The sequence below is a fragment of the Serinus canaria genome, chromosome 5 (assembly GCF_022539315.1).
Source record: "Serinus canaria isolate serCan28SL12 chromosome 5, serCan2020, whole genome shotgun sequence".
NCBI classification, from domain to species: Eukaryota; Metazoa; Chordata; class Aves; order Passeriformes; family Fringillidae; genus Serinus; species Serinus canaria.
This window is the reverse complement of record NC_066319.1, coordinates 49,865,422-49,880,280: the sequence shown is the minus strand read 5'-3', so window position 1 is coordinate 49,880,280 and position 14,859 is coordinate 49,865,422. Positions and strand designations below refer to the sequence as shown.

At 41.6% G+C, this 14,859-nt stretch overlaps 1 protein-coding gene across 1 annotated transcript in view; it reads left to right on the top strand.

Annotated features, from left to right (window-relative positions):
• The window catches only part of CCDC85C (coiled-coil domain containing 85C), a 110,922-nt gene that overhangs the window by 68,859 nt on the left and 27,204 nt on the right, over window positions 1-14,859 (top strand). The window lies entirely within an intron of this gene.

Here is a 14,859-nt window from a genome sequence, read left to right as displayed (position 1 = left end):
TAATATTTTTTTAAATGCCTTTTTGCCAGTTTATGTTGTGCTGTTCTTTGCATTTCACCAAATGGGAGAATAGACTGTTCCAGGGTCACATTTTAAAAACATTCTCATTTAAAATAAACACACAAAAATAATAGAGAGCTCTGTGTGTACTGAAATTTTAATAGCATAATTTTGTCAAATGTTATTTTTTTCTGAAATACACATTCTGACCTGACTCAGCTTTTAAAAGATTACTCCTTTCTCCCAGCACACTCATTGGCATTACTAGCCATGAAAAAAACTCATAGAACACCACAGGGTTAAACCCCAAAGGGTGCTCAACTCACCAGCTTTGTAGTTGCTTCATGTATTAATTGATTGCTAATTTGATTTTAAGTTCCCCTGTCTTTCTCCCAAACTGTGACTGAGCTGGTGTCTGGTGGTTTAATTGGAGCTATCGATAGGCAGCTGGGATGTGCATGGATTCAGGGATGGGCTCAGCGTGCCCTTGGCCTAGCTTTGTCCTGCCACAGCCAAGCACATTACTCTGGCAGATCTGCCTTGGGAGGTCAAGAAGAAGTTGGTAATTAATGGTGAAAATTATTAGGGTCTGCATAGCTGCCTGGGCTTATTGCACTGGGAGGATGAAACCCAGTTAATTTTGGGTTGTGCAGGGCTGCTTCAGATTCATCAGCCCTTCACCTACATGCTGCCCTGGGTGTGAAGGCTGTGCCTTTTCCTCCACTGTCCTCAGGTGTCATCACCTTTTGGGCTGTGTTATCACAAATATTTGAATCCAGGAGGGAGGGAAATTACCTTAAAATAGCTCTGTGTTCTGGAGAAGGCCAGTTTCATCCCCAGTGGCAGCAGGCACTGATGCCAGCCTGGCTGTGATGTGCTGTGCAGCCCCTGTGTGATGTCTCAATGGCTCTCCAAAAAGACCAGGATCCAACTTCTTTTAGATCACATTCAGGAAATAACATTTTTTATTATAAGCAGGGACTCAGCTGTCCTTAGGGCAGCAGGACTGTTGAAGGACTGCCATGGGCAGGCTGAACTCCCTGGGAATACTGAGCTGCATCACCTCCAGTCTGTCATGATACACACCCAGATCTGGATTTTTTTTCTCTTTTAATGGGAAAGATTAGGAAAATCTGTATAGACTCAAGCTCACATGCATATGTGCATATAGTTCCCAGCACTTTCCCAGAAAGCATAATCCCCTTACTGTGTTTTTACTTGCTTTGTCTGACTGGGAAGTGCTTAGCTGTTACCATGCGGATCTCGGGATAAGACTCCAGTCAGAAAGGATCCTGGCAAACTTTCTCCTGTTTTCAAAGTTGCCAGGTGATCCTGGCTGTTTGAACTCTGCAGTGCCAAACTGGCTTGTCAACACCAAAGTCACATTTCAGCTCGGCTTGGCTTTCTCCCTGGGAGTATTGACTTTGCAATAATATTTGCAGCCTGGTGTCAAGAAGTTCTATCACCAGTGTGCTGAGGAGTGATGAAACCTGACGTCCTAAGTAACAAACAGTGCCTGTGCATTAAGGGATTAACAAATCAGAGGTGGTTATGGAAGTCTTCCTGGCTTCCTTCCAACTGCTAAACATAGAGCTGGAATAATGCTTCATCCAGAGAAACCTGAGAAGGCCGGTTCTGCAAAGGATATTTGCAAGCTTTATGGCTGGATTTATATTCCAGTGACCAGTGACACAATACCCTTTTGCTGGCTGCTGCATCCTGAGTGAGATTTGTCGCTTTATCTTCTTCAGCATCTCTGGAGTGAAGGTATGCTGAGACGTGGTGCCTTTGTAGCCCCTTCTGGAATCAAGATGTTGATTGCAGGGGATCTCAAGCTTGCACTTTTTCTCCTGCTTCCCAACACATCATTTCTCTATAAGCACTTTAGAAGAAAGCCTCAGTGGGACAGGAAAAGCTCCCCACCTCATGCCTGGCAGCTGCTCTGCTCTGTACATGTCACTCGCAGTACAGATGTGCTGGGATTCACACTTCTGTTTCTGTAGTGTCTTATTTGAACAGGCTAATGGAGAGAGCTTTTCTTACTCTTGGAGATCAAGAAATACCATCTCACAAGCCTCACTGCAGTGGGAGGAAAGCAAATGGAGATAAGGGTGTTACTGTGATAGCCAAATATGTGGGGGTTTTTGTTGTTGTTTTGACTTTTGCTTTCTAGGGAAGGATATGATGTGCATTTCCAGTTGGAAAATAATATGCTTCTGACATTTCCAACCCATCAGTACTCATCACTCTCTCCATTTTCCTTTCTCTGAGGAGAAACAACTCCAGTTTTTACTTTTTTTGACACAGTTTATGCTGTGATGCTTTGTTGGCATGGCCATATCAGCTAGAAGGTCATGCTCTTGGATGGCCTCTCTGTGCTGGCAAAGTCTCTGGCAGCAGTTCTGGCAACCCCCAGCTTTTGTTGCCCTGGTTTATATTGTCTGGGGAGAGGTTGTAGCAAATGCCACTACCAGGAAAGACCACTCAGTGCTGCTCTCCAGTGCTGGTAGGAGTCTGTGGTGTGGCCACAGTGGCAAAGACTCCACAAAGCCCAGTGGGGATGGTGTGAACCTTTCTCACAGGTGTAGCTGGTTTCTGGAAGTTTTAGTTTTGCAGTGTGAAGAAGATGAATGAAAGCTCTGAGAAATGTTGGGTGTTGGTTCCAGAGAGCTTCATGGGCATCACTTCTGTAGCCTCACACTCTCCAGGGAAGGTTTGCTCTGAGCTCTGCTGTGTGCATGCATTTGGTCTGTGCAACATCACGTGGGTGAAGTCTTGTTATTCCTCTGTGTCATTGTGGGAAATGCCCAGAGGAGCTGATGTTAACCTTTCTTTGGTGGTGTCTGGTTGACTAGGTGAGGGTACCTTCCATATTGCTAAGATACAATCCCTGAGGTGGGAGACCATATTTGCTTTCCATTCCTCTGAGCTAGAAGTGTCCAGGCACAAAATAAACCCCTTAAGCTACTTCATGCTGCCCCTTGAATTAAAAGGAATTTTTGATTGTACACTTTCCCCTTAAGGTTAGAGAGACCTGTATTTACAGCATTTAGGAGCTCCAAAGGTCAGTTCTGGGTAGTTTCATAACTAGTGCATACATTATAGAGATAATAAGGGTAACAAACTTCTGGCCATTCTTTCACATTATTTTGCATTTTCAGCTCATTCTGTACACACACAAAGATTGAGCACTTTTAGCTAAAACTGAAGTTTATAGGCTGTGTGGACTCATCACTTTTCTCTCTCCTTTTAACCAAGTATTGTGCACCATGGGCTGGCTGTCAGGATTCCTTTTGGTTTGTAGTCTCTGCTGAGCTGTGTCTACGTTTCCCCTTGAGAGCAGGAATGCCAGAGGCATTTTTCTTTTCAGAGATACTCAGGGTACATTATACACCTTTGTTTCAAAAACCCCAGCTTTATAGAAAGCAGGTGCATTGGGCAGGTGAGGTTCTAAATAACTGGACATTTGACAATAAAGTCCTGGTGCCTCTTTCACAGAAAATTTCAAGTCCCCTGGTGCAAAGCAGAAACAAAAAATTCTTCTCTAGGGAGTGACAGCCCTTGAGATTTATGAGTATTTAATCAGTAGCAGCACTTCACAGCAGTTCAGCCTGCTAGCTGCCTGGCATTTAGAGTTTCCTTGGAAGATCTTTGAGCATCCCTAGAAGTTCTTGAAAACTGTTCTTAGTCTTACTTTTAAGAAACTGGATGCTTTTCCTGAATTGAAAGGCTGCAGCTGTAGAGTTAATAAAATGATAGTAGGCAATGCCTGTAACACAGCTTTGAAAGAGAGCTGAGGTGTTTGAGCAAGGAACTGCCATGGTCACAGCATCTGCAGGCTGCCACAGTTCTTGGGCAAGTGGGATCTTGGTACAAACCATGCACTCAGCAGGCAGTTTCCAGCACATCTTTCTGAAAACAAGGAGGAAAAGCTGGACCCCAGGGCCAAAAGGAGCCTGACAATCGTTAGCACTGCAAAAAACAAAGATGTAAATGCCATTCAGTGGAGAGCCTGATCTTTGTCCCAAGGAGGAGAAAAAGAAATTGCCCACAATGTGCTGGCTGGCTTCAGCAGAGTCAGAGTGCAATTTCCCCTGTTGTTTTATTATCAGCCACTTCTGTGCCAAGTCTGCCATTAGCAGTTCCTGCTTGCAGAGTTGCCTCTGGCTCTCAGGGGTGCTATAAGGTCTTGGCATTTGGGCCTCTCTGTGAATTGGCTCTGGGGGTTTGTCTGAGGCCATGGCTTGTGCCAGGAGCACTGCACACACTCACCACGACAGGAACAAAGTTACAAACCTGTCTGATTTCCCCAAAGTCTGCCTATTGTTTGTGTGTGAGGAGGATAAGTATAATTGCTTTAATTTAAGGTCTCACAAGGGAAATTGGATTTTTTTTTTTTTTTTGGTAATACAGAGCAACTCAGACATGAAAGTTTTCCAGGCAGTTGGTCTCCATTTAAATTGAGAATACTGAAGGGGATTTGCCCTCAGTTACTCTATTATCATTCTTAGACAGTGTTTCAATGTTTAGCTGTATATTAATTTTAAGCAATGAAAAAGGAGATTCATAGTTGGGGTCACATCCAAATATTCCTTTCAAGTAAATGGTGAGAATTCCTACAGGACTCCATGCATTTAGGAATGCAGCTCTTGAAGAAAAAGATTTTCATGAGACCTCCTCTCTTGAGACCAAAATTTTGATATAGTTTTGAGAGTGCCCTGCATTGCTTACATGTGTAAATGCAAACTATGGTAACAGAATCCTTCAAATGTTGCTTCCTTAGTTGTGGAAGAAGAATCTTAAAAAAATCCAACATAGCATGCAAAGATAATCAATGTCCAAGTGTGTTCCATTTCACTTCTTCTATGAATTACAATGACAAGACTGATCTGACCAGCTTGCTATCCAATAAGTTGACTTGAGATGTAAGTAACAATATGTACTTATTGAATAAAATGTTTTTCCTCCCCAAATAAGAAATGTAGACTTTTATAGGAGCAGTTCAAAATACCTTCAAGCCCTCTAAGGCAGTGGAGTTCCTTCTGTTTACTTTGGACATCAGAGATTTGAGCTAATCTACCTACCCAAATAAATATTCTCTAAATAAATATTTAGAAGTGCATTTACCAAAGTGCATGATCAGTGACAGAAATAAACTTTAGCAACTTGTAATGAAATCTGGGTGCTGTACTGTGTGTTCTGGGGGTTGTCACCTATTGTATCCAGGGATTTTATGAAAATGTAAATAGAGTTCCCCTAAAATCTAGGAATATAATTCAAAAGATCTGGATCCAGAAGTCGACTAACAGATAGACAGAGACATGCTGGGTTAATTCAGTCTTACAAATTTGTGACCATCATATAATTTCTTGAAACTTAAAATTTTGGAAGGGCTGGAGCTGAACTTCAGTGTTTGATGTGTGTGAGAGAGATGCACACATGCAAAGCTCTGTCATGCCCCATTTGTTTCTGTTGTGGGTAAGCAAGAACATTGGGTTTAATGAGGCTCAGTTTAACCTCCAGCTGTGAAATACAGGATTAGTCATATCCTGTGCTTAACCAGCTTTGTAATAATTTCACTAAATTCCACTTTTTATCTCTGTATGAGGATGGGGCCAGGGAAAAAGCTCTTAATTACAGTTAGATCAGGCTCTGAAGAAGCAGCTTTTTGTGTCTTTGATACATGTGGAGAGGTTCAAAGTACACAGTCTCAGTGATCCGTCCATCTGAGAAGTACTGAAAAATGTCTTGAGGGGAAACTGTGCAATAACTGCAGAGGCTTAAAAACAGATTTTTACAATGAGTGAAATGCCAAATTCAAGCTCAGATCAAGAAAGATTCAGAGTCTGACATCTGAAAACTACTTGGGCAACAATGGGAAGGATGTTAATCATTCATTGCTTCAAAAAAGCTTCTTTACTCAAAACTGCAAGTTTATGACAAGACTTTGTTTTGTTTTTTCATGAAGCCAAAAATACAAATCTAAATCTTTATAAGAGACTTTTAAAGGATATTGAGATTATCTCAAAAAAAATTGAGATTGGCAATAATTGATTTTCCCTGGCTGCTTGAGTCCTGGATCAGCAGAGAGCTTGGAACATCTGGGTTCCTCCAGAGGAGAGGGATTGGGTGCCCAGCACGAGCTAAATCCTGCAAGGGACCTTTGCTGCTTTATCAGGAGATGTTTCAGGTCTTTATTTATCTCATTCCCAGCTCTGTTGTTCTGTGGGATGTGGGGAGTGCCTCGAGGGCAGCCCAGCAGCATTGCTGTGATTTTGGGAGGGGCAGTGGTTGCCTGCAGCCTCCTTGCCTGGAGTGCAGCTGACAGGAGAAAATGAAAGGTGACTCCAGGGGATGGTCCCGAGCTGTGCTTGGTGCTACATCCATATGAACATGTACTTCCCTGGGGGAGCTGGGGCAGCATTCTGTAGTTTCTCTGCTGGCCCCCCAGTGAAGATGCTGATTTTGGTTCTAATGAGCCGTGATGGGCTCTCTCAGTCTGGGACTCTGACACTGGAGCCCTGCAAGCCACAGACCAGACTCAGGCTGCACCAAATGCCAATGGCTATAGCTCTATTTGGCTTTGTTAACTATTGAGCTGCATTTCTGTTGGGGTTATAGGCTGTGATACTTGGATCTCACAGCCCTGCCAGCTCATATATCCTCTTGAGCAAAGGCTGCCAGTTGTGTGATTATAATTATATACTGCAATTTGGTTTGAACTGATTATCTGAGTCTCCTGTGAGTTATGGGCTTGATCTTTCTCTGCAGATCTAAAACAGGAGGACAAAAATACAGACATTCTTGAATATTAGCAGTGTACTTAAGTTCCTACCTCAGTTGCTACAGAGAATGGAGAGGTTTGAAACCTGCACTGCTTTTATATCCTGTACCCCACTGAGATGCTAATAAAAGTCTTTTTCCAAGAGTGATTTTACATGGTAGAATCTGCTAAGCCTCTTACTGACTGTCTCCTGCCTTTCCCAAAGTTGTTAGCTCCCCCAGCAATAGAGAATTCCAGCTGTCACCAATGCAACCAGGTGAAATCTGATTGCCCCTTCAGCTTCTGTGAACACAGATCATGATGTGAGGGGGAAGTCTGAGCCTAGGCAGAAGTGGGGATCCTCATCCCTGTGTTACACATTTGTGAATGGCAGAGATCCAGCCATGGCACAAAGCCCAAATACATTTCCCATTCTACATGAACTACTAAAAATGGATTTACTGATGGAGCTGGCTGAGGCTGTGCTTGTGACCTCCTGGCTGAATACTGAAGAGGGAATCAGGAGAGTAGGTGTTTTGACAGACCCTTATCCTCTAAAGCCTTTGTCACCAGTTCAAGGGATCCCCAGATGTGTTGCATGTACAACAGGGATATGAACCAGTGTAAAGGAATTTAATCTCTCCTGTTACAGAAAGCTCATATTATTGCATGACATGGAAGATGTTAAATAGTTTTAATCTCATCCCTTATTTTTTTTCCTTATTTGCAGAGTTCTTTCAGAATCAAGTACATTGATTTTTTTATTGCACTCTCATGTGTGTGATTTCCAACTTGCCTGATAAATGCTGCTGAAGCTAATGGGACTCTTCACATATACTTAAAGTCAGATATGTGCTTTGCTGAGCTTATTTTTGCCTGAATATGTCTTGTAGTGATAACTGCAATTACTGAACCTTAATTCAATTATTTGCTAGCTTCACACAGTGAAATTGCCCATCCCTCAGATTCCTGGTGCATGAGACACTAAAACATGGACTGATGAGATAAGGGGGAAATGTTTGTGTGAGGTTGTGTGGTAGGGGATGCTCTCTGGGGCCCTAGGCTGCCTGACAGGGCCACTCAATCCTGGTGCTGAGGTCACGAGAAGCAGGGCCCATTGCCCTGATGCCCCTGAGAGAGCTGTGCAAGGCAGGTGCTTTGCACCACCTCCTGTGTGTTGTTTGAGATGTGTTTCTGCTTTGCTGTAGCTCAGCAGAATATCACTGCTCTGCTGTGATAGCTGAGGCTGCCTTGGGCCAGCTCCTTGTTTCAGGGCTGTGTGCCCTGATAGTGCCTTTGAGCTCTGCAGGTGTGTGAAGGGTGGTACCTGTGAAGAAGAGTAAGGTGGTCCAGCTTTACCAACTCTTTGGGGAGTTCACCATGCTCAGAATCTGGATAGGAAGGTATTGGTGTTTGTGCAGATGGGTTCTGCAAGGCTTCATTCATGAATACAGGAAAAGGGGTTGAAGTTCAGATAATGATATTATCTTACCAAGTAACTCAATATTGACACCTGCATATAAGACCTTTGGTCACCTCTGGTAAAGATACAGTTTTTTTTCAAAAGAATAAAATAACTTTATTTCTGTTAGGTTTCCACATGTATAATGTTCTTCTGTTCCTTCTAGCTGGCTGACTGCAACAGCTTCCCATGAAATTTCAGGAAGGCAGAGAGAGCTAATGCATCCATGAGCAGCTTTTTGGAACTTGGGGGCTGCCTTTTAGTACTGCTGCTGATTGTTCAGGGCTCTGACTGCTTATTCTTTCACTTGCTAATGTTGGTGATTTCCATTTTTTAATCATCTGAATGTATTAAATATTCCACGAATTTATTTTTATTTCTGCCCTGTACTTGTGCAAGAGACATTGGTTAGTAATATCTGTGTTTTGGCCAAGTTCAAATCAATGCCATTTGCCTATGTGAAGTGTGCACTTTCAGCTAAATTGCTACAGGAAATTACAGAAAAAGGTTTTGAGCTAAATCTTCCATTTAATTGCTCAGTTGCAAACAATGGGTTGTTGAGTGTCAAAATTGAAATTGAGGCAGTTTCAATTACTGGAACAATTATGGTTTAGAGTGTTGTTGCTGGTAGGGTAAGAATTTATATTACAGTGACAGACAAGTAATCCAGGTAATGGGCAGTGCAAGAGTCCATACAGATGAAGGCAGTCTGGCACAGTGGGCTGAAATAAAACCTTCTGCTTTTTTTTTTCCTCTTCACAAATGTATATAATCAAAAGCCAAGGTCTCAGCAGAGTTTTCCATCTAACATCCAAGATTTATGGGTGAAACTAAAATCTGAAGTAAGAGCGATTTTTTTTTAAAATATAGGCTTTTTTATTTTCCCATATAGAGAATTAGCCAAATCATAAGCCAAGATCCTTATGGGCTTACACGTCAGGATGTGATGCCCTTGCCCTATTGCTGATGGCCAAGTTCACTCTGATGTTTAAATGATGGCTGAAGGAAATCGTGTGCTTTGTAAAAGGGGAGTTAGCCACTGAAAAATGGAAATTGCTTGTCTGTCACAGGGCTGGGTGGTGGTGTGGCATAAAAATTTGTCCAAAGAAAATCTTCTGAGCTGGTGTCAATAAGGGCACATTCTCTTGTCAATGTTGAGTTCCTTGCAGTATTCCTTTCCATCTATTTGCATTTCATGCTGTTATATAATTTCTCCTAAAGTTGTGCTGAAAGCAGATATAACATTAAAACATTTAAGTGGTGCAGTGTGTAATCCCCTGTCTCTTGAGCTTAGTGCAAGTGGGTCTGCATTGTAGGAAAATGAAGCTGATTATTATAAACCCTTGGAAATGACAGTCCTTTGGGAAGTCTGCTGTCAGTGACTCATGTATGCTTGATTTGCTGTGCTCTGGACACATTTTGCCATCCCTTTGTATTCCCCAGAGGTAAACAGAAAGGGGCTCCCGACCTTCAATTTGGTGCTTTGTTGTGTGTTTTTAAAAATGACTTGTGAACCAGGAGAGGAAGTTTTCACAGTGCAGGGGGTTAGAAATGAGTTACAAAGGGGTGGAGAGAGCTGTGGTCCTCAGGTGACTGCAGGCCTGTCCCTCCTTGCTCCTGCCTGCAGCTGGAGGATGCTCATCTCCAGCAGCTCTCAATCACTTCTGCCAAGGCTCCAGGGTATACTCAGGAACAGGATGCCCATGTTTAGACACCCAAATTGCTCCCAAATGACCCCACAGCCCATGGGGAGAAGGGAAGCTGTGACCCTTTGTGAAGGCTTTAATATTTCCACAGGGCACAGGGTCAAACTGATCATTTATGACTAAATACTTTTTAAAATCTGTTTTCAGCCTTCATCTGTTATAACTTTTGTGAAAGGAGAAAAAAGTATTTTCAATTAAAGGCTACTTATGTAACAACCCTGTTTTGAATGCTAATTCATGAATTACTGGGAGCTGACAGTGCTGCTTTTTAATTTTCCATGGTCACTTCAGAACATAATTCTAATTGAAATAATTTTTTGCTAATCTCTTATAAATACGGAGAACTTTCTGTTGAGTAAATTTCTATCTTTCTGTATTTAATTTATGTTAAGAACAGTCCATTTTGTTGCATCAAAGTATTTCAGAATTAAATATTTGTCCTCTTTTTTCTCCCTTCTAGCAGAAGTAACACTGAAGGGTAGCAGAAAAGATAATTTGTCTGACTTGTCTCTAAGTTTTCAACACTTTATCTTCTCAGTTGGTCCAACATGGCCACAGCACTGATCTGACTTTACTGCACAGAAACAAAAAGGAAAATAAATGTTTCTTTGTAGTACTTTGACCTTAAAATACCACAAACACCATCCATCTTCTTGTGTTATTTGTGTTATTTTTCAATTGAATCACTCAGCACAGCAGGTCAAAAAGTCAGAGGCCACCATTTCTCCTCTTTGCTAGCAGGATAGAAAGCTTTGATAGGAACAAGTGTTTGCTGTTTTTTCATTGTTTTGTTTTGCCTTTTTTTTTTTTTTAATGTAATTTTAGTCTTTGGTAAGCACCAAGACTTTAATTTCTCTCTCAAGCATTTAAAATTATACATTATTTGTTATGGAAAATATCCCTTTCCACCCATCAAATTGCTTGTTTTCTACACAAAAAAAAAAGTTGGTTTTGCAGTCTATTTTTACTAAAAAACTTGGTTTGTTGGCCATACTCTTTTCTCATTGGTAGGAGTGGACCAAACTCCCTTCCCTGGTGGGAGGGACATGCCTGTGTCCATTTGTTTCATAACAGGCTTTGGTCCAGTGGGATCTTCTGGGGTCACTCTTAAATCCTGCCCAGTTGAAAAATGTATCAATAACTGTTTTTGTCATTTTTTGTGAGTGCTGAGGAGTGATGGTGTTGGAATGGTGGCAGTGGGGTGTCAGTGTTGGCAGTGTGGGGCTCAGGTTTGTGCTGCCAGGTGAAGGTGCTGGCTCTGCAGGCTTGTGCCCGTGCTCATCAGCTGGGAGGGGGGAGGCAAGGCTGTGCAGGGAAGTGCTGAGCTGCACCCAGGGCAGGTCTTGCACTTTTGTACCACTGTGAAAGTCAGGACATGCTTGCTTTTCCTTTTTTTTTTTTTTTTTTTTTTCTTTAAACTATGGATGAAACTAGGGTTTGAAAAATATTCCCAGTAAGAGAGCAAGAGCCACTGTTGAAGTAGTCAGTGGGCAGTTGTTGGTGTTTGCTGGGACTGGTGTGTGAGTCTCCTGAGCTCTCACTTGGTCTCCTTTGCTGGGTCCCTCCTTCTGTCTCTGCTCCTCAGCTCAGGAAACATTTCCAGTAAAAGTTCAATTGAGACTGCATGCTCCCTCTGAGTTTTAGTTCAGATGAACATGATTTTGGTGATAAATTTCTTGAAACTCCAGAAATGTGAAGTGATTTTACCTGAAGGATAATTTATTATAGATATCTTGCCCTTTAGTTGAGATAATCTCCAGCAATGATGATGAACAGAGATGATCAGGGATTCTACTTTTAAAATGTCTTTCTGACTAGAAAAGCAATTTGGGATCCACTTACATCTCAGTAATGAAAATTGGGTAAGGTAATAAGAGATTTCATTTTGTGAGTGATTTGACAATGCAAATACCAGGATTTTTAATTTAGGTTTAAGTGGAGTAATGGCCACTCATTCTGATGCATCATTAGTCATATTGCTTTTTAATGAGGGATTCACTTTCTTTCCCTGCTTAGCTCTAACACTGATAGCAAAGCCCAAGGAATGTGCAAATGTTTAGGGAGGTCTGTTGAATATGTGTCACTGCACCATTTTAATCTTAAAAAGGTAGAAAAAGCAGGTTTCTTTCTATGGTGAAACACCACACATTTCCCTTTAGTACAGGAAGATAAATAGTGCAGAGCTGTGATTGGTAGCCTGTTGTAAAAAACCAGAAGCAATAAAGTAAGATACATTCCCAAATAACTTCTAGAAAATATAGAAGGAAAATTGCATTGAGTGGAAGGCTCATGAAGGAGGCTGGCTTTATGACAGACAGTGGGAGGGAAAAAAGTTTACTCTGCCCATCTCTGACAGGGATGTCTTATAAATAATGGCAGGTGCAGACTCTTTTTGCCCTAGCAAACCCACTCTCTGCTCCAAACACCTTGTTCCTCTTCTGGAGAGATCTCTGCTCAGCGTTTTTATTTCTTAGATGTCTTTTCTTTTTTTTTTTTTTTTTTTTTTTTTTTTCTCCTTTTCCTTTCTGTTCTTTAATTAAGAGCTTGTTTTGATGTTCATTGAACTCAGTGGGAATCTTTCCATCAAATTGAATGCATTAGGTCAGATTCATAATCAGCAGCCACTGAAACAACCTAACAATAGTTTTGTCACATGCTAGTGAGGTCTCAAATGGGATTTGCTTTAAAAAAAGCAATAGAACTAATCCATTATAAACACTTGTTAGAGCAGAGTTTTGACTGTATCTGTGTATTTACCAACACAATTTCAACCAATTTAAGCCAAATTGAAATTAATGCAGACTTTTTCTCTAGGCAGCAGCATAGGGCAGTTAATTAAATCAATTTTAACTAGTGTGTTTTTAGCAACAGCAGGGTGATACTGGGTGTTGTCTGGACTTGGTTTGGTTGTCTTCCTTCCTGAGCTGGGCAAAGCATTTTAACATTCTGTGAGGACAAGCTGTAATGTGATGAAACACGTGGGGAATCCAATGTAGACCAACCCATTCAGATCTGGGGGCAAGACAGCAAGTTTCTGGGATGCAAATGTCCAGCAAATCTCTCTTTCTCAGGCATGTTTTTACATTTCTGGTGCCCCATGATCGTGTGGCATCCTGCAGGTCTCAGTGTGGTTTGCAAAAGTCTGAGTAACCCATGGCCTGTAAACTGCTGAAGCCACACACTCTTCTGGAGCAGAGACTTCGAGGGGATCTGCACCCCCTGGGGTCTCCAGCACAAAGATACAGCCTCACATTTGGGCTCTGCTGTTTTATTCTGCTTTTCCCTTGGCCATGCATGTGCCCCTTCATCACAGATGTCAGGGGAGAGTGCCTGAGCTCCTGAGCTGACAGCCCAAAGCAGAGGGCAGCAGTGCCAGACCTCTCCAGGAGATTGCTGTGTCCTCAGGCAATGCACACACAGGAACGGAGAAGGGGCTGCACACTGCAGGGATGTGGGAGCACAGCCAGCCAAGGTGAAATCCTTTCAGGATAACCACCAAGAGACATCACATGCCTGGGACACTGCCAGTAAACTAAGAGACTTCTTATCATCTTTAATTGTGACCTGCTAACCTTTCTTTGAAATGATATTCCTCCCAGGAATAGTGGAAACTCAGCTCTGCAGCAGTCACTTTTCAGCTTCAGAAGGAGTTATCTCCTTCAGATCTCTCTCTCTCTCTGACTCTCTGTTGTGAAATGTGAAAGAAATACAGGCCACATCTTCTCTCTTCATAAATTCAGGGGAATCCCAGATATCTGATATGCTGAACTCCTTCTGTACCACTTGACTCCATGTGAGGCTCAGCAGTTCCCAGCAGATTGGGTCATACAGGACTAGCATCCATTTCTCATTATGGCTTTCTTGAGAACTGCCCTTCTCTTCACAGCTTATAAAAGGAAAGTTGATAGGGTGAGGGCTCCAGAATGGTTGTGAAAGTACGGGGTCACTGTAGAAGTTTTAACCTAAGAAAACAGCATTCTGAAATAAAACCAAAGCTGAATATCAACTAAAACAGGCCATGTAGCTACAAGAAAATATATATGACACTGATAGAAAATAATGTATCCACTCAGAGTGCATTAATTCTTCTCTTTGAGCAGGAAATGGAAATGAACTTCTGATGTTTCCAGAGATCTGTGCATGACAACAGTCTCCAAAGTCCCTGTTATGTTCAGGCCTTTGGGTTACTCTGGGGTTTTTACATACAATTGATATGATTTATGAGATTTCTTGTTAAATTTTATTGCTCCAATGATTTTTCTTTGGTTCTTTTGAAGTAGAAAACATAATTTCTGTAGCAAATGGCAGCTGAAAGTCTTAATAGAGCATAAAAATCTGAAAGGTCATGATTTTTAAACTTTAAAATAGAGGACAGTGCACTGCTTGATTCTCCTAAAAATATGAAAAGTTAATGAGATGTTTATTGTTGACAAAGATAGAATCTTCTCCCAGACCTTTGATTTTGGCTACTTGTATTGGCATTTTCTGGGTGCACTTTTATAAATGAGAAACACTTCTCATTGTTCACATTTCAAGATCACAGAGAGAGTTAAAAACACAGGGCAGAAACTTTGTCTCAGGAAGATTATTCAGTCCTCCTAACAGCCAGTGCTCCTTTCCCTGTGAGTGCAGACTGTTGGTTGCATTTATCTGATTTTTAGGGTCATATTGACTACCTTCATTTGTTTGACTATGTTTAAGACCTGTGGGTGCAAGCAAATTTGTAACCCAATAAGAAACTCTTCCTGTCAACAAATATTTTGCAAGTTTAGGTGAATGACAGTAGTTTACAAAGCCATAATCTAGAAAATGTCTCCTGGTGTGAGTTTTTTTGGGTGGGTTTTTGGTTGGTTGGTTTGTTTGCTTGTTTGGGGTTTGTGGATTTTTTGCGGATTTTGATTTAATCTGAAGTCTTAAAAATATTTTTT